The following is a 23,416-nucleotide window of genomic DNA, read 5'->3' as shown; positions in this document are numbered from 1 at the left end:
ATCATATGATCATCTCAATAGATGCAGAAAAAGCATTTGATAAAGTCCAACATCCATTCATGATCAAGACACTCACCAAAGTGGGGATAGAGGGAACATTCCTGAATATAATCAAAGCCATTTATGAGAAACCCACAGCAAATATAATACTCAATGGGGAAAAACTGAAAGCCTTCTCACTCCAATCTGGAACAAGACAGGGATGCCCACTCTCACCACTGCTCTTCAACATAGTTTTGGAAGTCCTAGCCACAGCAATTAGACAAACAAAAGAAATAAAAGGCATCCATATAGGAAGAGAAGAGATCAAACTGTCACTGTATGCAGACGACATGATACTATACATAGAAAACCCTAAGGACTCAACCCCAAAACTACTTGAACTGATTAATAAATTCAGCAAAGTAGCAGGATATAAGATTAACATTCAGAAGTCAGTTGCATTTCTGTATACCAGCAATGAAATATTAGAAAAGGAATACAAAAATACGATACCTTTTAAAATTGCACCTCACAAAATCAAATACCTTGGAATACACCTGACCAAGGAGGTAAAGGACCTATATGCCGAGAACTATAAAACTTTAATCAAAGAAATCAAAGAAAATGTAACGAAATGGAAAGCTATTCCATGTTCCTGGATTGGGAAAATCAATATTGTAAAAATGGCCATACTGCCCAAAGCAATCTACAGATTCAATGCAATCCCTATCAAATTACCCATGACATTTTTCACAGAACTAGAACAAACAATCCAAACATTTATATGGAACCACAAAAGACCCAGAATCGCCAAAGCAACCCTGAGAAACAAAAACCAAGCAGGAGGCATAACTCTCCCAGACTTCAAGAAATACTACAAAGCCACAATCATCAAAACAGTGTGGTACTGGTATCAAAACAGGCAGACAGACCAATGGAACAGAATAGAGAATCCGGAAATAAACCCTGACACCTATGGTCAATTAATCTTTGACAAGGGAGGCAAGAACATAAAATGGGAAAAAGAAAGTGTATTCAGCAAGCATTGCTGGGAAACCTGGACAGCTGCATGCAAAGCAATGAAACTAGAACACACCCTCAAACCATACACCAAAATATACTCAAAACGGCTGAAAGACTTAAATATACGACAGGACACCATCAAACTCCTAGAAGAAAACATAGGCAAAACATTCTCTGACATCAACATCATGAATATTTTCTCAGGTCAGTCTCCCAAAGCAGTAGAAATTAGAGCAAAAATAAACCCATGGGACCTAATCAAACTGAAAAGCTTTTGCACAGCAAAGGAGACCAAAAAGAAAACAAAAAGACAACTTACAGAATGGGAGAAAATAGTTTCAAATGATGCAACCGACAAGGGCTTAAGCTCTAGAATATATAAACAACTTATACAACCCAACAGCAAAAAAGCCAATCAATCAATGGAAAAATTGGCAAAAGACCTGAATAGACATTTCTCCAAAGAAGATATACAGATGGCCAACAAACACATGAAAAAATGCTCAACATCGCTGATTATAAGAGAAATGCAAATCAAAACTACCATGAGATACCACCTCACACCAGTCAGAATGGCCATCATTAATAAATCCACAAATAAGTGCTGGAGGGGCTGTGGAGAAAGGGAACCCTCCTGCCACTGTTGGTGGGAATGTAAACTGGTACAGCCACTAAGGAGCTGAATGTTTTGATGGGTCCTGCTTATATGCTCAGATATAAACTATTATGAACTCCCCCTGGTATGAATTCTATGAACTATGAGAAGGATGGCTTTAAGCAGTTTCAAAAATAATGCTAGAGGCATCATTGATTGTTTCTGCTTAATAGAAAATAAATTTTAGAAATTGAACTGAACATAATCAATCATGGAGAATCTAAGATGTTGGCTCTTCCCACTAAATCTCTGGAGTCTCCAAATATATGTCAGCATTTAGCATTCTCTGTCACTCTCTCTTTAAACCTATAGAAGGGCATTGTCTCAAATGACTTTATATTGAAATACTCCAGTGTGTGTGTGTGTGTGTGTGTGTGTGTGTGTGTGTGTGTGTGTGTGTGTGTTGGAGAGAATGTAGAAATTACAAGCTATAAGGTATTGTAAATTAAAGGAGGAATGATCATTTTAAGTTGGTTTTCCTCAGCAGTAGAGTATGAGATAAAGCTTTGAGTACAAGTGATAGTGATCCCAGGAAATACTGGTAAGGAGCAGAGAAATAACACTGAAAAGGGAAGACAGCTGTTATCCCAGGTCCTCTGAGAAGCAGAAACTTCTGAGAAGACAGGATTAGACGCATAGTGATTTTATTGGGGGAGAACATTTGTATGAAAGAAAATGGGGAGGAACTAGGAAGAACTGGGCAAGTGGATTTCTGTGGAGATCTTATCCTCTCTGAAGGAGACAGAAGGAAGCTAGGAAAGTTGGTGGAAGATTCTTGGACTGATAAGGGAGTTTGGTAAGGTGTATAGAGAGTCCTTGAATCCTAGTAAACTATCTTGGGAATATTGCATCTGCTTTAGTATCCCTGTCTCTCAGTCATTGGCTGAGATAAGTCCATGGGAAGCATGGTCTTGGTGCAAATGTGGTGTTTGTTGGATTTAAGAACAAAGCAGCTGGGGCTCCCAGGCAATTTCTTCCTTTCAGTTAGAGATCTGGCAGGTGTATTCTCAAAGCCATCACAGAAGCCAACTCCAAGTGCATTAGGGCATGTGCTACTGACATGGGCACTGGAGTTCAATCTTGCTCAGGACTCCTGGGGACTGTGAAGGACAGACCTCAAAGTTCATCCTACCTGAGGGATATGGAAACTGAGATACTCATCCACTAGATGCCAAGAAGCATTACCTGAGGACTGTTCATGGGAGTATCAACCACCGGGCACCTCTGGCATGCCCCTTGCTCAATCAGAGAAAGCCCCCTGGCAGAGAAGCACAGGTACTTGAGCAGAAGGCCACCGGCACACACAAAGAGCACACTGGCACACACCAAAGTACCAAGAGAATATAGGCAGAGCATCAACGGAATCTGCAAAAATGAGCCAAAGAAAAAGAGAAGCAAATCTCCTGGATGCTAATTATTTGTTCTTCAGTCTTGCTAGGTTTTTCAAGATTTGAGAACAGGCAAGTAGCATTTTCTTTCTGTTTGTGATTTCCCTCTGAGACTATCATTGCTTTAGGCAAATGTATTCATGTGAAGAATCATTTTTCTCCATGTCTGAGCCTGTAATAAATGTCAACCCTTTTTTGGCAACTGCAGGTAATACTGCAGACCTACCATTACTGAAATTGAAATTACATATGTTAGGACCCTGGATCAATTTATTTCAAAGGACATTCAAGATCACTCTGGACAGGCAGCGAAATTTCTTCACCTCTGTGGCTCTGAGCCTCTTTCTGGACAATGAAGATAGGCTTTTCCACTTGCTTTTCTTTTTCTGCTCAGTTTCTTCTCATCCTTGCATAACACAAATACATTGTCAGCTTTATTAATCCCACTTCAATCTGGCATCCTCTCTAACACGCTTAGTACAACTAGGTACTCAGGAAACAAAGTTTAAATTTTTAAAGACTATTTAGCAGAGCCTCTAAGATGTAGATAAATAGCTTTTAAAGTTCCCAAAGAATCATAAGTTGTTGGAGGAGAAAGTAAATTCAGACAATTTCACAGAAAGGGCTTTATTTGACAGACATGAAAAATGATTGCCAGAAAAGGAAGTGACTTGCCCAGAGCCATACATCTAGTTAGTGGCAGAGTGAAGACCAGAATTAAGTTTGCCTCACTTCCAGTCTAATAATTTTCCATAGAATTTAATAATTAGAAATGTATTAATAATAAGATAATAAGAAATGGTATGTATTGGAGTTCCCATCATGGTGCAGGAAAATGAATCCAACTAGGAACCATGAGGTTGAGGGTTCAATCCCTGGCCTTGCTCAATGGGTTAAGTAACTGGTGTTACCGTGAGTAGTGGTGTGGGTCACAGACATGGCTTGGATCCTGCGTTGCTGTGGCTGTGGCATAGGCTGGCAGCTGTAGTTCTGATTTGACCCCTGGCTGGGGAACCTCCACATGCCACTAGTGCAGCCCTAAAAAGCAAAAAACTAACAAACAAACAAAAAACAACAAAAAAGAAATGGTATATATTATGCTCCAATTTCTGGTAAAAAGACTTTCGTACATTGTCTCAAAAAAGAAATCTTTAATAAGATAATGGGTCATTTAGGAGTCAGTGCACCAACGTGGTTAAATATAGGTGGCTTCTAGGATCAGAATGCTAAAATTCAAATTCTAGCTCCAACATATATGTCTGACCCTGCATGATCTCTCTGTGCCTTTTTTTTTTCCTCCATGGAAAGTGCTAATACCTCTCTCAGTATTGTTAAAAGGGATTGTATGAGGTTATACAAGCAGCATCTCTAGGTGGATCTTGCCAAGTACTCAATAAATGTAAGCTATTACAGCCATCTTCACAATAGCTGTCTAGGGCAGCTTTTATCATCCTTACTGTACAGATGAGGAAACTGATGTTTACCAATTGGTCTTAGCAGCAGGTGGAAGAGCCACACCTCACACTTACAGTTCTCTGATCTAAAGTTTTAACAGATTGAGTTTTACCACCTTGCTTCTCTTTATAATGCTGACACTCATGCAATGATAATATATAAAGTGTGTTTGTTTCTTACCCCAATTGAGAAATCACATCCCTCTTCTCAAATGCAGTCTCTCTCCCTGGGTCTTCTCACACTTCTTGAAGTGCCCTGTGCTGTTCAGCACATACGCCTCTTCACTGCATAGCTCATGTCTCTAGATCAAAGCCAATGGTACTCATTTTCAAAGAAAAAAAAACTTCAGTTCCTCAAAATTAAACCCAGATGAGAGTCCTTGTCAATAGTGTTTGAGGAAGTTTTTTTTGTTTTTTTTTTTTATGTTTTGTGACATGGTTACCACTAGTTCCTTTGCCTGTGCTTTATACAGTGTAGTTCACATCTCTGTAGGTCTCTTCTTGGCTCTGGGATGTGGCTTTGCTTTTATTATATTTTTTTTGAAATTAAAGTATAGATGATTTACAATGCTGTGCCAATTTCTGCTGTAAATCGAAGTGAACCAGTCATGTATATATATATACATATACCCCCCCTTTTTTTTTAGGGCCGCAAGTGTAGCACATTGAAGTTCCCAGGCTAAGGGTCAAATTGGAGCTGCAACTGCTGGCCTACACCACAGTCACAGCAAGGCAATTTCAAAGCCTCCTCTGTGACCTACACCACAACTCACAGCAACCCCAGATCCTTAACCCGCTGAGCAAGGCCAGGGATCAAACCCACATCCTCATGGATACTAGTCAGGTATGTTGAGACTGGGCCATGACAGGAACTCCTACATTCCCTTTCGATAGTTTCTTCCATCATGTTCTATTCCAAGAGACTGGATGCAGTTCCCTGTGCTCTACAGTAGGACCTCATTGCTTATCCATTCTAAATGTAATAGTTGGCATCTACCAACACCAAACTCCCCATTCATCCCACTCCCTCCCTCCCCCTTGGCAACCACAAGTCTTTTCTCTATGTTTGCGAATCCCTTTCTCTTTTGTAGATAGATTCATTTATGCTGTATTTTAGTTGCCACGTATAAGTGATACATGGTATTTGTCTTTCTCTTTCTGACTTACTTCTCTGAGTATAAGAATCTCTAGTTACATCCATGTTGCTACAAATGGCTTTATTTTGTTCTTTCTTTAATGGCTGAGTAGTAGTCCATTGCAGGCCTGTGTCACATCTTCTTCACCCATTCATCAGTTGATGGACATTTGGGTTGTTCCCATGTCTGCTATTGTGAATGGTGCTGCTATGAACATAGGGGTGCATATATTTTTTCAATGAAAGTTGTGTCTGGATATATATCCAGGAGTGGGATTGCTGGATAATATTGTATTTCTCTGTTTAGTTTTCTGAAGAACCGCCATACAGTTCTCCATAGTGGTTGTACCAATCTACATTCCCACCAAGAGTGCAGGAGGATTCTTTTCTCCACAGCCTCTCCAGCCTTTGTTATTTGTAGACTTATTAATGATGGCCATTCTGACTGGTGTGAGGTGGTACCTCACTGCAGTTTTGATTTGAATTTCTCTAATAATTGCCCTTACTTTTAAAGAGCTCATAATTAAGAAAATACTGGAAGCATAAATAAGAATTTATAATGAGGCAAATACCAGCTGAGTAGCGGAAGATAAAGACCATAAAATGAATCAAATAATGAAATGTAACTTGTAATATGAGTTTTAAAGATTAGAGCGAGCAGTTGTAAAGTATAAAGTGGTATACCTGAACCAGAGTACATAACTTCTCCTAGAACTTGGAACAGAGAGAAATTAAGCTGTGAGATAATATATAAAAGACAGAGTATAGACATGCAGAATTACCTGAAGAAGAACATGGCTCCTGGGATAACCAGACTCCAGAGCAATGTTTTTAAATACATGAATCTACTTATGAAACAATGTATCAAAAAGAATGGAGTTGGGTATAACTGGTAGTACAGAAAGAGAAGAATCAGAGGAGTTTATGTTAGCAGTGTTCTATCGATGAGTTGCCACTGGCAAGGACTACCATGAATATGTTAGCTCAATTGCCCTTGACCATGGGATTTTTTTTTTTCACAGTTCTTATTTACATTTTTACTGAAGGGCATTAAAGTGACACTTCACTGATGACAAAGACTTTGATTGTTTCCACTCTCTCTGACAATGATTTCTCAGGGTTATTGATAACAGTTTCTGATTGTGCTTTTGTGCCCATGTTCATTGGCTACAGAGGAAGAAAATACAAAACAAGAGCTCTGAATATCTCTAGCTCACAAGATGATTATATTTATTACTCTGTCATGATAAAACAACACTCTGAGAACACAGTGGTTTTGTATTTGTTTACATAGTGAGTCATTCTCTCAGTGTCTTGTCATTACTGGGTGCTAGTAAAACTGTGTCTGGGTGCTCAGAGTAAAATGAGCAAGGATCTCTATTAGAAGACGATTCACCATGACCAGATCCAAGGCAATCTTCTACTGATAACTGCAATTTTAAAGGCAAAATATTATTTTCCAAGTTTATTTGAGGGAAGCAACAGACCTTATTAGGTAAGTACCTTGATGGTTGCATTGGGGTTGATGTTGGAGGATTGAAAACATGGTGTGGAAGAGATAAATTCTGAATATAAAATGAACTGGGATTTAGAATTAAGTAAAGAGAGGCATGAGAAAATAGAGGGAGAGATGTCTGAATGTACTCATTAACATAGAAGAAAGCAGAATCCCTATTTAGCATAAACGGCCAATGCAATTTTTGCATTCCAGTGATACATTAGAAGTTTTGTCTGTCTTCTGTGCAAATAGAAGTTCATCTAGATGGATAGGTATGTTATTATTATTTTTGTTGCTGGACTCAAGAGAGGAGCGCTACTTATCAGGTTTGTTTACACATGTGCCACAATACAGATACTGTCTACATGGTGCTCCCCAAATTGAATTAATTCAGAAGAATCAGAAACTGCTAATCAGGGCTACCTGGACAAAATGTGAGTCATTCCTTCCTAGAATCCTCGGAATGCTTGAAAAGGGTGAATTCTCCATTGCTTTGAATCTCAAAGCCCAGGGTATGTCTGTTGACATTTTTGTTTCCTAGGGAAACAATTACTCTTTCTGTTATTATTACAGGAATTAATATAAAAGATGTAATTTTTTATATTGAGGCAACCATAAAACGTTTTATAGATGATGCCACAGCCAAATAGGACTTTGAAGCCTAAAGCTCTTTTCTGAAATGAACATAGATGTTATATAGGGGATGTTAAATATGTTTAGAAAAGGAATGTGGGGAGGTGAGCTCTGTACAAAGAAGGCTCTGAGCATTTGTGAAGATAAAAGAGTTTTTGGTGGTCTCTGAGCAGAGCGTTTGGTTGGAGGACTTGGGGAAGAACACAATGCTTGTGTCTTTCTATTAACTGAAGGAGGGGCTGCTAATAATGGAACCATGTGGTGACTGCATGTCCTGGGGCCATAGTATCTTGTAAGAAGTCACCCATAAAGCCATTCATAGAACCTAAGAACCACTGAGAAACCATAAGAGCAGAAGTCAAGATGTCCACCTGGAGTCAGGAACGAAGAGAAAGCAAGAGTGAGTTCTTCCAGGACTCACTCTAAGGCCAGTGGAAGACTATCCAATATCATGGGTGCCTTAAACCATGTCTCTCAGTCCACCTCTGATTTCAGCGACATTCTGGTGGGCAGTTTGAACTCTCTGACAGCATCCTACCCCAAACACACCTGGTGAGAATCTCTCTTTCTACTGCTGGATTTCTCAGAAGCCACCAAAGACTACTTAGCTCATGTACTTGGTGCAGCACAAAAGGATGCGTGAGTAAATGCCTCCAAATGAATTCCCTGCTATTGGAAAATGAAAGTTAGGTGGTAAACGTCCTTGACTCCAGCCTTCAGAAAGACGGTTACTGTTGTACAGCAAAGCGACCCAGTCACATATATGGGCATTCTTCCCCCCAGCCCCAGGAAGTTAAGGCTGAAGCTCATTCTAGCAAGTTTCATAGAAAGTCCCCAAGAACATTAAGCCCCTTAATCCAGGAGAATAACCTGCTTTATAATGCACTTTCCTCTCCTTGTTTCACTCTCCCCATGCCCTCCCAACTGTCCTCCAGGGCATCTACCAAATAAACCTACCTACTCCCAATTCCTTGTCTGAGGCTTTGTGGCATGAAATTTGTCAGTTTTGAAATAATTTGAAAGAACTCAGTGCCCCTGAGATGCAGCCAAGGAAACACTAGAAAATTCTGGGCTAGAAATTTTACTGGGCCATTTCGGTACTTTAGAAAATGGTTTGTTCTTTCAGAAATTGGGGGGAAGGGATGGGTCTGTAAGAATAAGTTGGAACCAGAAAGGCAAAGGATTTAGGTCTTTAAACTAAGAGGTTAGGCATTTAAACCATGGAGAAATACTAAACTTTGGTGGGGGGAGAGGTCTACATATAACAGGATAAAATGGAGTTTTTAGAGGAATGTCTTGAATTGATAGATGAATTTAGAAAGACTCAGGCTAGGAAGTTCATGTCATGGCTCAGTGGTTAATAAATCCAACAAGAAACATGGGGTTGCAAATTCGATCCCTGGCCTTGCTCGGTGGGTTAAGGATCCTGTGTTGCCATGAGCTGTGGTGTAGGTCACAGACGTGGCTTGGATCCTGCATTGCTGTGGCTCTGGTATAGGCCGGCAGCTTCAGCTCCAATTAGACCCCTAGCCTGGGAACCTCCCTATGCCGTGGGAGTGGCCCTAGAAAAGGCATAAAGACAAAAAGACAAGAAAAAAAAAAAAAAGACAGACTCAGGCTAGAGACAGAATGACCTCCAACATGTTAATAAAAAATAAATAATGTTTTCCACTTTTTCTACTGCTTAAAATGTATGTATCCATTAGGTATCTTCATCTGGAGTCTTAGGTGAAAAGATCAGTTTTCCATCAATGAGAAGAAATCCCTTTCCCAGGTGGATATTATATGTGAGTATGCTTGTAATTTTCTTGCTGACACTGTAAATTCTCAATAAGTCTTTGACTTCTGGACTTCAAGTTCTAACTGTTGATTTGGGGAGAAGGCATTTGAAAACTGATTCTGATCTCCCAGCTCTGTAGAAATCAGTTTTACTAGTTATCTGATGAGAGGTGAAATCTAGCCTTTTCTTGGAAGGATTACCTCCACACGGTAAAACACATGAAAATGGGAAATGTTTTATTTTGGAATGGCTGAATGCAAGATCAATATTTATCATGGAAGTTGCTGACATTCCATTAAGAAAATTTCAACTGCAATTCGGAGAGATGCATTTGGTGGGTTTGTGAGGGAAATCGGCTTTCCATTGAATGCAGAAGGCAGTTTGTAATGAAATTCAAAATTGAGTGAAATTGGTCCAATCTAAAAACCCAGACAAGAAATTTAAGTCTTTTTAGAAGACCTCAGTCAAGTTTCAAATCTATAGGCACTGATTTATTATCTAAGGCATATAATGAAAACCAAATTTTCACTGGGCTCCAACGTGCTTGTGCCATTAAAATTTTTGAGCTTTAGCAGAACCTGCAAACAGAGACAAAGAAATACGTATAAAGGCAGGAACGAACATCACTAAAAATTAATTTGGAGAATTTTTAATGTCTTCCAATTTCCTTGGCCAGGCATTCAAAGCTCTAATCTTCCTATGTGCTATGTTCAGCACAAATTGATAACTTTGTGTTGCAGCATTTAAAATGGGAATTTCTTTTTCTGCTTTTGCTTTTCTCTGAGATTCTCAAAAGCCAAAAACAAAACTAAAACTAGTGGTGAGTTCTCACACATTCCCAAACTGGTTTCTAGTCCCATAGCCCTCAAGGTCTATCTTTGAGGGGCCAAGAGACATCTTCTTATGATGCTGAGTTAAGGTTTTTTTAATCCTTCCCCCATGGAGATGGTTAGAGTTATGCTTTCTGCTCACTACCAGTAAAATGAGCAGGAATTTAAGGTGACCTCTTGCAAAATTAAAACCTGGTGGTCATAGTTGCCTGATATGCATCCTTGAGAAGTTTGTAAGTAACAGGTAATGACTGTGGTCCAAAGTGACTCAGCAGAGGATGAGAGTGACCTGGTCTTACAAGAAGCCAACTATGCTTCCACTCAGGGTATAGGGAAAAGAAACACATTTCCCAAGAGGGTCACTAGGAGAGAAGGCAAGAAGCCACTCCTGCTTCTACTCTTGGGTTTTTGTCTCATGTATTCATCTTCTTGGGACCACTGAAACATATATATAAGTCTTTGATTCAGTGTGGTGAAATATAGAAAGTGGATCTTATAACCATGGGTCCACACAAAGGCACCCTTGAGGTCTTGCCAAAAGGGAAAGCAAACCAATAACCGTACTCAGAATGCTTGAGTGTATTCATATGTCTATTCCTGTCAAAAAGAATTTCTGACACTTCTGAGATGGAAGAAATCTAGTGCGGTCAACTTGCTAACAAGTGTCCTTTCGCTCTTCTTAAGAGACGGGGCCATTTGGGGACAGAGAGTTGGGTTCTCTTGTTGACATGTTAGACTGTAACAGAGGCAATGGCTAGATGAATGTTGACTACTGGGCAGGGTGGGGGGCGGCTCATGATGTCCTTCATTTTTATCACTAGAGTCTGTGCACTTCTTCTAATCCTGCCAGAACTGGGTGACCGAGGATAGATGGTTGCTTACACCAACAGGCCAAGACATTTTTTTTTTCCTCCTTGATTGGTTAATGCCCCTTTCATGATAAATGCACCTGCACAGGAATTAACATAAAAAAGACCTTTCCACTTGGTGCCCTTCCCTGATCTCCTTGGCTAGCCACCTCCCCCTATCCAAGAACTCCTTGTGATCAATCTTCCAATTTTCCTCCTTCCACATTCCTTCCAGCCAGCGAGGACATTTAACACCACCCAGAGCTGTGGAACATGAGCTATGTTAGGCCAGCTCTGTAAGCTGAACTCAAGGAACTTCTGTGGTACCTAACCTGGGGCACTCCCCAGATTTATGCCCCTTGGGAGAAATTCCTCTGGCGATTATCCATTGAAACCATCCATGAGTGGGCTGTTGTTCAGGTGACATCCACTATATGCTTAGACTCAGGTACAGAGTCTTCAGACTTCTGAGCAGCCAGCTTTATACCTCACTTCGGGCAGTCACAAGGATGCAAGCTGCCTTGGGAAGCAAGTAGATGAGGCATTTCTCTATCACAGAGCCAGTCTTGGAAGGAAGTCCCACCAGGAGTCTCTTCTGACCACACTCTGCACACCTGGATAAGAAATCCTTCATGGAGGTGGATCTGGGGGATCTATCTCTATGTCTACCACTATCTACCCTTGTGCACCTTAGATTCATTTATCCATGTTCATTAAGGGAACAGTTTCTGTAGGATTCTCATGGTATTCTCTTCCTGAGGGGAACTTATAAGATGAAAGCCAGAAAGATGAAATATACCCATCCAGTTACAGCCGGTCTCAGGGCCATCGATGATAGTTATTTCTTCTTTCCTGTATTATACATTTCTGGATCCTTTTTCCCCCAGCTACTCTGCTACTGGTCTTTATGGCTTACAAGCCCAGACCTTCATCTTGGGAAACCTGACTCTGATTATTACACCCTTCTTAGTCAGGTGTTATTCTGCTTGTCTTTTTAGCATCACAACTGGGGAAGGGAATAATAAGAGGCACTCAGGTGGGTTACCCAGATTCCATATAGAATCCTTTCTGTTTCCATGAGAACGGGGGCCAAACCTGAAGTCACATCCTGTGCCCAGTGGCTGGTACATACCCAGCAAATATCTGTGCAATGAGTAAAGATCTTCATGAATTATTAATACCAGGGCCTTTACCTCTAAATCATTCCCACACAGCACTTTCAATAATTGATCTCTATTTATTGCTTAAGGTACAGCTCAGGAGCGCTCTCACCATCGAGAGTCCAAGAGAAAGCACAGCACAAACTGTGACTTGATTGTTTCCCACTAGTTCCTGAAACCTCTGTTCTCCATTTCCTTTTAGTTCAGATCAATTTTTGCAAAAATGTTGCTTAATCAACTAGTTTTACTTACGTCCCATGGCTTATTAAAATGTAAACTTCTACCTATAAAACTACTCAATTCTGTTTCTTTGTAGGCTTTTAGAAAGGCTTGCATAAGTTACAATCCCATTCAATGAACTCTTTAAATAGCACATAGCTGGTCATTTATTATCTCATTGATTACATTTCAGGATTTAAAAAACAATAAATAAAATATAATCTCTCCTCTTTTTGAGGTGCAGCATCTGGAAGAGGATGCTATAGATGCTAGTACAGAGTATGAATAAGGTTTAGAGGGACTCCTAAGGGTCACATTACATATGGAATCAGAGGAAGATATGGAGCTTGCTCAGTGGTTAAGTAAGGAAGTATTCACAGAGTACAAGTGGCCTGATCTGGGGAAAGTAGATCAGTGTGAAAAGAAGATCTCAGGTAGAGTGAAAGCTCAGAGGCCTTAGAAGGAAGTAGGCCACAGCAGGGAACCCTTAATGGGTGTTTTGTGTGTATGAGAAAGCAATACAGACCACGAAGTGCATTCAGTGACATGCTGGAAAAAAAAATGGATTACAGTATAAGTGGTGATACTCTTTAAATATTTTAAGCAAAGATGTGATGTCATGCAGTTTGGGAAGTGGAAGAAGAATTGAAGTAGAAGATTCTGGAAATTAAGAGACTCTTAAGAGAAAAAAAAACTGAGTAAAAAATTGAACATCTATTGTCGTTTTGGGCATTATACAAGGCTCTAAAAGCGAAAGGATGACATAGCATTCTTTTTGTTTGTTTGTTTGGGCTGCTGTAGCTTCGATTACTTTACCAAGAAAGAGATGAACCAGTCCTGGCTATCAACATGTATGAACTATCTATGATGGTAGAACTCCATGCCAGATACTAAATGTTTGATAATGTATTTAATTCTCACATTAATATTTTTGAAGTAATGATATCCTTATTTAAAAAAAAACAGAAAATTATATATATAATTTTATATATGTACATATATATAAAATTCAGAGTCTAGATTTGTTTTTTTTTGTTGTTGTTTGTTTGTTTTTTGTCTTTTTTCCTTTTCTAAGGCTGCTCTCGCAGCATATGGAGGTTCCCAGGCTAGGGGTCTAATCGGAGCTGTAGCCACTGGCCTACACCAGAGCCACAGCAACGCAGGATCCAAGCCATGTCTGCAGCTTACACCACAGCTCACGGCAACGCCAGATCCTTAACCCACCGAGCAAGGCCAGGGACCAAATCTGCAACCTCATGGTTCCTAGTTGGATTCGTTATCCACTGCGCCACAATGGGAACTCCCAGAGTCTAGATTTGGAAATCAAATTTGGATCTTAAACCCGCTTATGTTAGGTAAGCATTATATGAGTTTTGGCAAACTACCTGAAGTCTGTGATCTTTAAATGTATTTATTTATAGAATAAGAAGCGCTTTCTGCTTGCAGCATTTTTGAGCACATGAGAGTTAAACAAACATGCTTCAGTGCCCCGGATGTGTCACTTACTGAATAAGCAGTGATGTTGTGTTTCACATCTGATTGGGTTATATACCAGTGCTATTTAACATGACGAGATGACACAGGAACAGGTGTGAGAGGGATGACTGAATGTTTAATTTTGGGAATGCTGATTAGAGAGGCCAGGAGACACTGGAATAAGCACTGGTGTTGGCCTAGTTCATGACTTCCTCGCCCACTTGAGTTCTCCGGGGTAGTTGTAGAGGGCTGTTTTCAACACATTGTTTATTCCACATCTCAGGATTCTGGATCTGAGTCCTTCTTCTTTGAAAATTTCTCCTTCATCACTCTTCAAACAAAGAGATTCTAGAAGTGTGAATTAGCCAGTTCTCCTGGTGGAAGCCTTCCAAAAGTGGGAGATGGGAGGTGTTGGTTCCTGTACCAGCTTTCCCAAACTCCAGTGGGATCACTCCATCGTAGCTTCACACAGTTTGCAGAGGGTCTCCAATAGATGGAATATTTCTATTTAACAGTGATGCCCACCTCTTCCTTAACGCACTGTTCCTTGTATCACTTCATCAAGTCTTTTGTGTTTCCTAAAACCCAAATAAATGATCCCTATTCAGGTCTTGGTCTAGGGTCTACTTTTGGGTGAACCCAAACTAGAACAAATATTCAAATGAAAATATCTGTTGGTTTAAAACCTATACCTGATTGTTAGCTTGGTGTTAGACACAAAAATGGCATGCAGTGGATGGTTTCTGAATGACTGAATTGATGGAACTAGGAGATCATTTGAAACTAGAGATAATTTTTAAATCAAGGATAAGTGGTAGCTTAGGGCCTAACTTTTAGTTGAAAGTTTGGAGTAGGTTGGGATTAGTCCAAAAAAGATACTGAATAATAAGGACAGAGAAGGCTGAACTGGAATAAACACCAGAGTTCAAATAAATACCAACATTGTTACAGTAATAAAAATACCTAACATAACACATCGTTTTAACTGGTTTTAGGTGTATCATTATGGGGTCTTAGGCATATTCACGATGTTGTGCAACCGTCGCCTCCATCCATCTCCAAAATGTTTTTGTATTCCTACCTTGAAATTTTGTACCCCTTAAATACTAACTCTCCATTTTCTTCTCTCTCCAGCCCCTTTGACAGGCACCCGAACACTGACACTGAGTGATCAGGTACAGCAAGACTCTCCAACACAGCAGAGACAGGTGTTTACAAAAGAGTAGAAAATGGAAGTGGGTTCTTAAAATTAGGAGGAGATAGCTGTAAGAAAGAAAACAATGGCCCAAATGCCCCATGGGATTTAATGCTGCATAGAGGTTACGTTAGGTAAGAGCTAAAATGTATCTATTGGATGTGGAGATGAGATATTCCCATACCATGCATGGTTGGTGAACGTAGAGCCATGAAGGGCTACAGTGGATAGAAAAGAAAGGTGAATGATGAAGTGGGTCCAGTGAGCCTATATTGGTCTTTTGAGAAATTTTTATTTCCTCCAGGAATATTTATTGAGTGACCAAATTGTGTGATACATTATACCTAAATTTGAGAACTGATGTAATACCTTTTCTCATAAGAAGTCACGATCCAGGATTTTCTCAGGAGAACATTTTGGCTAATTAAACTAAACTAATTGTCTCTTATGTGCCAGGGTCTATTCTTGGCATTTATTGTCTATTTTCTCATTCTTTTGACATGGGCATTACTATCCTATTTTTACAGATAAGAAAGAAGAAAATTGGAGTTCCCACTGTGTCTCAGTGGGTTAAGAACATCACTAGTATCTGTGAGGATGTGGGTTCAATCCCTGGCCTTGCTCAGTGGGTTAAGTATCTGGCATTGCCATGAGCTGCAGCCAGGGATACAGACGCAGCTCAGAACTGACCTTGCAGTGGCTGTGACATAGACAGGCAGCTGCAGTTCCAATTCCACCCCTAGCCTGGGAACTTCCAAATGCTGCCGGTGTGGCCCTAAAAAGGAAAAAAAAAAAAAAGAGGAAAATTTGTGAAATTGAAAGAAATTGAGAAATACTCTCATGGTATTTTAATAACTATTTTTAGATAGTGTAAATAAAGTAGGTTCAAGAGCTGGTGATTTTTCTATTATTCTGATAGGTGCACAACTTTGGAATTAATGCCTTCCTGCAAAATCCAGATAATTGATGAGCAGAGAAGGGAAGGGTATGACCTAAGTATACATATGGGTATGAGGAATATTTGCATTCCAGGTGGTAAAGTCCTATGTTTCTGTATGATTTATTGCCCACTATCAAGAACACAGGTGCCCCAAATGCAATTAATACCAAGTGCAGGTTTTATTTTCTACAAGTATTAACAACCATAGAGTGGGTTTACCTTCAGGTGTAATCCTCTCTGTGTGAGCTTCTTTAATGCCCCCTTCTTCCCACTGCTTTCTCTACTTGACAGTACACGTGAGCTCCAATACATTTCATGGCAGCGTAAAGAAACTATTCAAGCTAAACTGAAACTGAGTTGAAGTTAAATTAGCCTATTACAAAAATTCAAAAAACTCACCAAATTCATTCATGACCTGATAGAAATGTTTAACAATATCTTTGGAATTTAATCTCTCCTTGCTAGCTCAATTCTCCTCTCACGGATAACGATGTCATTCTCAAAAGGACTCTGCCCGTGTGATCCAAGGAGGGCTCCCTACAGACCTAGGCTTATAGTCTACTAAACAACAACAAAGGGAAGAAGCTACCACTTCCCTATTAGTCCCCATCAAAGCACCACTACTGACCTTAAACTTCTTTGTTTTAGCCACATGCACATCCTGAGGAAGAGGCTTTGGATAAGTCTGCCTGAACCAGTGCTGCCAAGAGTGGAAGGGATGGGAGAAGATGCTTCTCCAAAGGAAGTAAGAGAAAGAGGACTGCGTGCTTAAAAAACAAACCTATAGCTGTCTTTTCACAGTGTTTATCAGAACGTGTTTCAATTTTCTATCTTCCTCACTAAAGCCAAGCCCGATGTGTCACATCCTTATGTCCCTTCATCATTTACTCATCTAGCTCATATTTTTTTTTTTTTGAGAATTTTCTCTATAATGGGAACTTTACTAAATCCTGAAGACACAATGATGGATAAGGTAAACGGGTTTTCTGGCCTCATAGAACCTACAGTCTATGGTTGAGATAGACAAGAAAAAAAATGTAAGTTTTATGAAAGGAGAAATACAAAGTTCTAAGATCCTAGAGAAGCCTAGAACAGAGAGCCTTAATGTACATGAGGGAATCAGGAAGGCTCTCTCAATTAAGGGAGAGTTACAGACATAATTGTAGATATAGAGCTTAATAAATGCTCCTTAAATGAGAAAATAAATAACTACTTTGGGGGCTATTTTAATTGGTTAGAATGATATCTCATGATGTAGGTCTTTTCATTTGGCAGAATACCCACACATTAATTTCCTCACACACCATGTACTCTCTCTCTCTACATATATATCTATGTGTATAACTGTAGATATACATATATGCACAATATACTATCCATCTATTTACCTTCCCTTATAAACTTTTGAGGAATATGTACACTTTTGAGGAAGTTTAAAAGACCAAGAAGGTAAGAGTTGCCCGGGAGGAAAGAGACGCTATGTCTTGCAAGCCTGGTGAAATGAGCAGGGGTTGCATCAAAAAGGATCATGTTGCAAAGCCAATGGTTTAAGATACCAGGAGCCCCTGGAAGGTTTTAATCTAGGAAACATCTTTGCTTTTTGGAAAGTTCCCTTGGCTACAGCATGAAGAATGAATTGCAAGGGAGTAGGTATTAGGAGTGGAAACCATGAGACCAGTTAGTCTCTAAACAGAGTCCTCCTAAATGAATGAATAAAGGGTCACTTTTGGCCACATCGTTTATGATGGATTATAAGTGATAAAAGTGTTAGTTTATTTATGGTTTTCATTTTGTAACACACTTTCACATTTATCCCCTCGCTTTCGGTGGATTGGTCATGTCAAGGGGCACAGCCTAAGCCACGTGCTCAAAGCCACAAGACTAGTAATGGGCAGGTCTCTGACTTCTCATCTGGGGTTCAAAGGGACATGGGAACTAAATCCATCACTCATCATCATTTCTTTCTGTGGAAGGTGGCAGCTTGAAAGAGCACAACTTGGAACACTTCCTCTGCTATTGATTTGCAGTATAACCTTTGTAAGTCATGTCCCAGAGAATTTTTGCTCCCTCCCATCTGTAAAGGGGGTGCTAATAAAATTTTCTGTGCTTTCACTCAGTGGGATAATTATACTAATCAGATGAGAAACTGTGTGTGCAAGTGCTTTGTGAATTCATTCATTCATTAAAATGTATTAAGGGTCTGTTATATGCCAGGAAGTAAACCACATATTGGGGATATACATACAAATGAGACACAAAATCTCTCACCTGGCTAAACAAAACAAAGGCAAATGATAATTAGAACATGGCATGGAAGTCGTTATAAAGGTTAAGGATGCTGTGGTAGGCACCAGGCGGAATCCTCAGTTCGTGTGGGGATGAGGCATTATCAGAAAGAGAGGCTTACATGCAGAGATAGTCGAATTTAAATGAACACACCACTCCTAATATTTCGTTTTCCAGTAATATTTTCAATTATTATTCTTGCTATTTTATTGTGAACTGGTATTAAAGTATGTGCTATCACTGTTTTATTATTAGCCACATGAAAGAGGGCCATTAAAAAGTCTGTTTAGATTATTTCAGCACATAGGTATGGGGAGACTTCCCGGGAATGTGTCTGCAGACTCCTCTGCAGATGGTTCCCAGCAAGAGGGTAAATTCCTTTCCAGAGGGAACCAAAATGCAGCAGCTGGCATTTCTGATACTCGCATACCTGTCAATTTTTACCCCAAATCTACTTCCTCTGTGTACATGCTATAAATCACCTGGATTTTATTAGGGAGACATTATGCTTCTTAACAAGGTAACACCTTCAGGAGGTGAGACTGTTTGCCTCTGCCACGAGTAAATGACATTTAAAAAATGTTCTCTGAGATGGTGCAGAGGTAAGATCAAATGGATTGAAATACATGGCAGCGAGCTCTTTTCTTCTTTTATGAACCAGATCTTGTTATTATTTGTGTGTGTGTGTGTGTGTGTGTGTGACCCTCTTGCTTACATGTGGGCTCTGAAAGACTGTAAACTTGAAATCAGTGAAGCCACAAGTGGTATAGTCTACTTTCAAAAGCAAGTATTAGTTTGCTTGCTTGACCACCCAGATCTCCTTTTCCTTTATGTTTTCTTTCCTTTCTTTCCTTCTTTCTTTTTTTATGGCAGAGCTTATAAGAATAAGGACAAACTAAGAAAAAGAAAACTTAGATTAAAGCAACCTGTTATCATATGATTAAATGAAAGAAAAAGTATTTTTAAAAAAGTAATACACGCTGGAAGTTAAAGCCAGTGGGTCTACCAAAAGACCTCCACAGAAAGTATAGGAACTAATAAATAAAATCAGGAAAGTTGCAGGATAAAAAAAAAATCAATAGACAAAATCAGTTGCATTTCTATACACAGAAAGAGAAATTTAAAAATCAGTCACATTTATTAACCTCAAGCTCCCAATCCACTCCATTCCCTCCCCCTCCCCCTTGGCAACCACAAGTCTATTTTCCAAGTCCATGATTTTCTTTTCTGTGGAAAGATTCATTTGTGCCATATATTAGATTGCAGATATAAGTGATATCATAAGGTATTTGTCTTTCTCTTTCTGATTTACTTCACTCAGTATGAGAGCCTCTAGTTCCATTCATGTTGCTGCAGATGGCATTACTTTGTTCTTTTTATGGCTGAGTAGTATTCCATTGTGTATATATAAAACATCTTCCTAATCCAATCATCTCTGTTGATATTGCCTTTGGAATAGATTGGCAATGACATCCTGCTGTGTAGTAGTGGGAACTATGTCTAGTCACTTATGACGGAGCATGATAATGTGAGAAAAAAGAATGTATACATGTATGTGTAACTGGCTCACCATGCTGTACAGTAGGAAAAAAATAATGTATTGGGGAAATAAAAAATAAAATAAAATAAAATAAAATAAATAACATTTTAAAAAATTACAAATAAAAGTATAAGACCTAGTAATATATTTAACCACAGAAGTATAAGATTTATGCACTGAAGAAAAATATATTGATAAAATAAATTGAAGACATAAATAAATGAAAAGATAGTCCATGTTCATGGATTAGAAGTAATATTGTTAAAAACATCCACACTACCCAAAGTTATCTACAGATTAGATGCAATCCCTATCAAAATTTGAATTGCATTATTCACATAAAAAAACAAGTCATCCTAAAATGTGTATGAAACCACAAAAGACCCCAAAGAGCCAAAAGAATCTTGAAAAGGAAGGACAAATTTGGAGGCATCATACTTCCTGATTTCATTATATTATAAACCCATAAAAACCAAGATGAATAAGATATTGACATAAAAAAAACAGACACATAACATAAATGGAACAGAATACAGAGCCCAGTAGTAAGCTCTCATATATACAGTCAATTAATTTATGACAAAGAAGCCAAGACTATAAAATGGGGTACAAATATTCCCTTCAATAAATGATGCTGGGAAAAATGGACAGCCACATGCAAAACAATATCTTACACTATCCACAAAAATCAACTCAAAATGAATTAAAATCTTAAATATGGGTAAGACCTGAAACCATAAAACTCTAGAGAAAATATAAAGGATAAACTCCCTGACGATGGTCCTAGCAATGATGTTTTCAATTTGACCACTACTAACAAAGACAACAAAAGCAAGAATAAACAAGTGAGAGACTTCATCAAACTAAAAAGCTTCTATATGGAAACCGTCAACAAAATGAAAAGGCCACTTACAGAATGGAAAAAAAAATAGCAAATCTATACAGGGTTATTATACAAACTATAAAGTAGGATATAAAGAATTCATACAGGGAGTTCCCATGGTGGTGCAGTGGAAACAAATCCAGATAGTAACCATGAGGTTGTGGGTTTGATCCCTCAGTGGGTTAAGGATCTGGCGTTGCCATGACCTGTGGTGTAGTTTGCAGAGGAGGCTTGGATCCTGCATTGCTGTGGCTGTGGTGTAGACCAGCAGCTTTAGCTCCGATTCAACCCCTAGCCTGGGAACTTCCATATGCCACAAGCGCGGCCCTGAAAAGAAAAAAAAAAGATTTCATACAACTCAATATCAAAAGAAATTAAACAATCTGATTAAACCATGGACAGAAGCATTGAACAGACTTTTTTTTTCTAAATAAAACATTCAAGTGGTTAACAGTATATGAAAACGTGTGCAACATCACTAACCATTAAGGAAATAAAATCAAAACCACAATGAAATATCACTTCACAATTGTTAGAATAGTTATGATAAAAAAAGAAAAGAGGTAATAAGCTTTGGTGAGAATACAGAGAAAGGAAACCAATAACAGTGTACTGCATTATATAATTGAAATCTGCTAAGAGAGTAGAGCTTAAATATTCTCCTTCAAAAAAAGAAAAAAAGGCAAACATATGAGGTGGTGTACATGTTAAATAACTAGACGGGGGAAATTCTTTTATAATATGTACATATATCAAATCATCACACTGTACACTTTAGAAATCTTATGATGTCAGATGTCAATAATACTTCAATGAAGCCAAAATTAAAAAGTGTAATGACTTTGAGAGTGAGGGAGACTCGGAGGAAATTTCTATACATTACATTGCTCTTTTTATTTTGAAATATTAAACTGGCAACCATAATGATAATTATGAAGATGCTGGAGATGATTAAAACAGCTATGATTTTATTGGGTGTTGAATATGATAAAGTGATGATATGGAAATAAGAATGTGAAATGTTTCTATTTTACCTCATTCTATCTTCAAATGTATCTTTCTAAGCTCATCTCTATATATGAAAATCTCCACTCTTCTCGGTTGTCTAGATAACTCTAGAAAGAGTGAACAATTGGGAGTTTGAACTTTCTGTTATTTATTATTACCTTTACAAAACGTTTAAACAAGTTTAAGGGCATCTTCCTTTCTAAATTAAGAAAATATATTAAATATTTAATCCCCCATGAATATGTGCTTCTCAACAGCATTTATTTTATGACTTGAATTTAGTAACAGCCACTGCATCACAAATCTATACCTCAACAAACTACAGAAATTATTTAAATATTATAGATAGTTGTATGCCTCAAATTATAGCAGAATTCACAGGACTGACTGTAGCAAAACAGAGCTTGAGGAAGGTATGAGGTAGAGCAGGAATTCAATACCTAGAAATCACAGTCACTGTTGAAATTCAGGCTTAGAAAGCTATCAGTTTAATTAGAATATTAAGCCTATAAACTGCAAAGAGAAGTATGGGATGGATCCCAAATTAGAATTACTAAGAAGGAGGAAAATATTAACAAGAAGGTATAAAAATACATGCTTTTATTTCAAAAATGCAAAAAAGAAGTAAATGGATTAAATGCTTTTTCGTTGATATCAACCTTTAAGGACTGGCCATTGACCCATCACAGAAGATAGAATAATGGTTAGTGAACAGAAAAAAAAAATTATATATTTTTCAGTGCAAAAGTCGAGTTACAGTTGACAGAATATGGGAGACAGCCGGGAGGAATGTAAAGTAGAGAGACGGGTATAACCACATTTTCATCTCAGTAAAGGAAAACCACGAAGATAATACAAAATTGATGGATGTCTTGGGAGAGCAATGGAAGTAAAGTAATAACTATCAAAATTGCAGAGGGACAAAAAGGAAAAAAAAGTTGAATTTTCACCTTTCATGGCCAAAGCCAACAAATAATGTATTTTATTTATTTATTTATTTTGATTTTTTAGGGCCGCACCTGTGGCACAGGGAAATTCCCAGACAAAGGGTAGAATTGGAGCTTCAAGTTGCCAGCCTACACCACAGCCACAGCCATGTGGGATCCAAGCTGCGTCCACGACCCACACCACAGCTCACAGCAACACCAGATCCTTAACCTACTGAGTGAGACCAGAGATTGAACCCATCTCCTCTTGGATACCAGTTGGGTTTGTTCCCTCTGAGCCACAACACAAATTCCCAAAGAACATCTTTTTAAAAAACATATTAGTGGCAATATAGAGATGAGCATCAAAAGATGAAATGGAACTATTTAAAAGGAGAAAAAAGAAAGGAGAAGAGGGCATGGGGGATAAGCAGGGAATGGGAACTTGGATAATATGGGGACAGCATCTAAAGAAAATGAAATGGTTGGCCCTTGGGGTTGACAGTGGGGGAGGAAGACATGAGGGAGTCATGGGATCTAAAGAAAACCATGCCTTG

The 23,416-nt window shown here is 38.7% G+C and overlaps 1 long non-coding RNA gene across 3 annotated transcripts; it reads left to right on the top strand.

Moving 5' to 3' along the window:
* Positions 6,809 to 19,659, top strand: LOC106507246. Of its 3 annotated transcripts, none has more exons than XR_001303107.2 (4): positions 6,809 to 7,132; positions 9,475 to 9,555; positions 15,216 to 15,256; positions 16,865 to 19,659. It is a non-coding gene; the product is annotated as an uncharacterized LOC106507246 (long non-coding RNA). The 3 variants fall into 3 exon arrangements; XR_001303110.2 differs by having other exon boundaries at positions 15,216 to 15,289; XR_001303108.2 differs by having other exon boundaries at positions 15,216 to 15,410.

Source organism: Sus scrofa, chromosome 8 (genome assembly GCF_000003025.6).
Source record: "Sus scrofa isolate TJ Tabasco breed Duroc chromosome 8, Sscrofa11.1, whole genome shotgun sequence".
NCBI lineage: Eukaryota > Metazoa > Chordata > Mammalia > Artiodactyla > Suidae > Sus > Sus scrofa.
The sequence above is the reverse complement of the archived record's forward strand: the minus strand, read 5'-3'. Positions and strand labels throughout refer to the sequence as shown.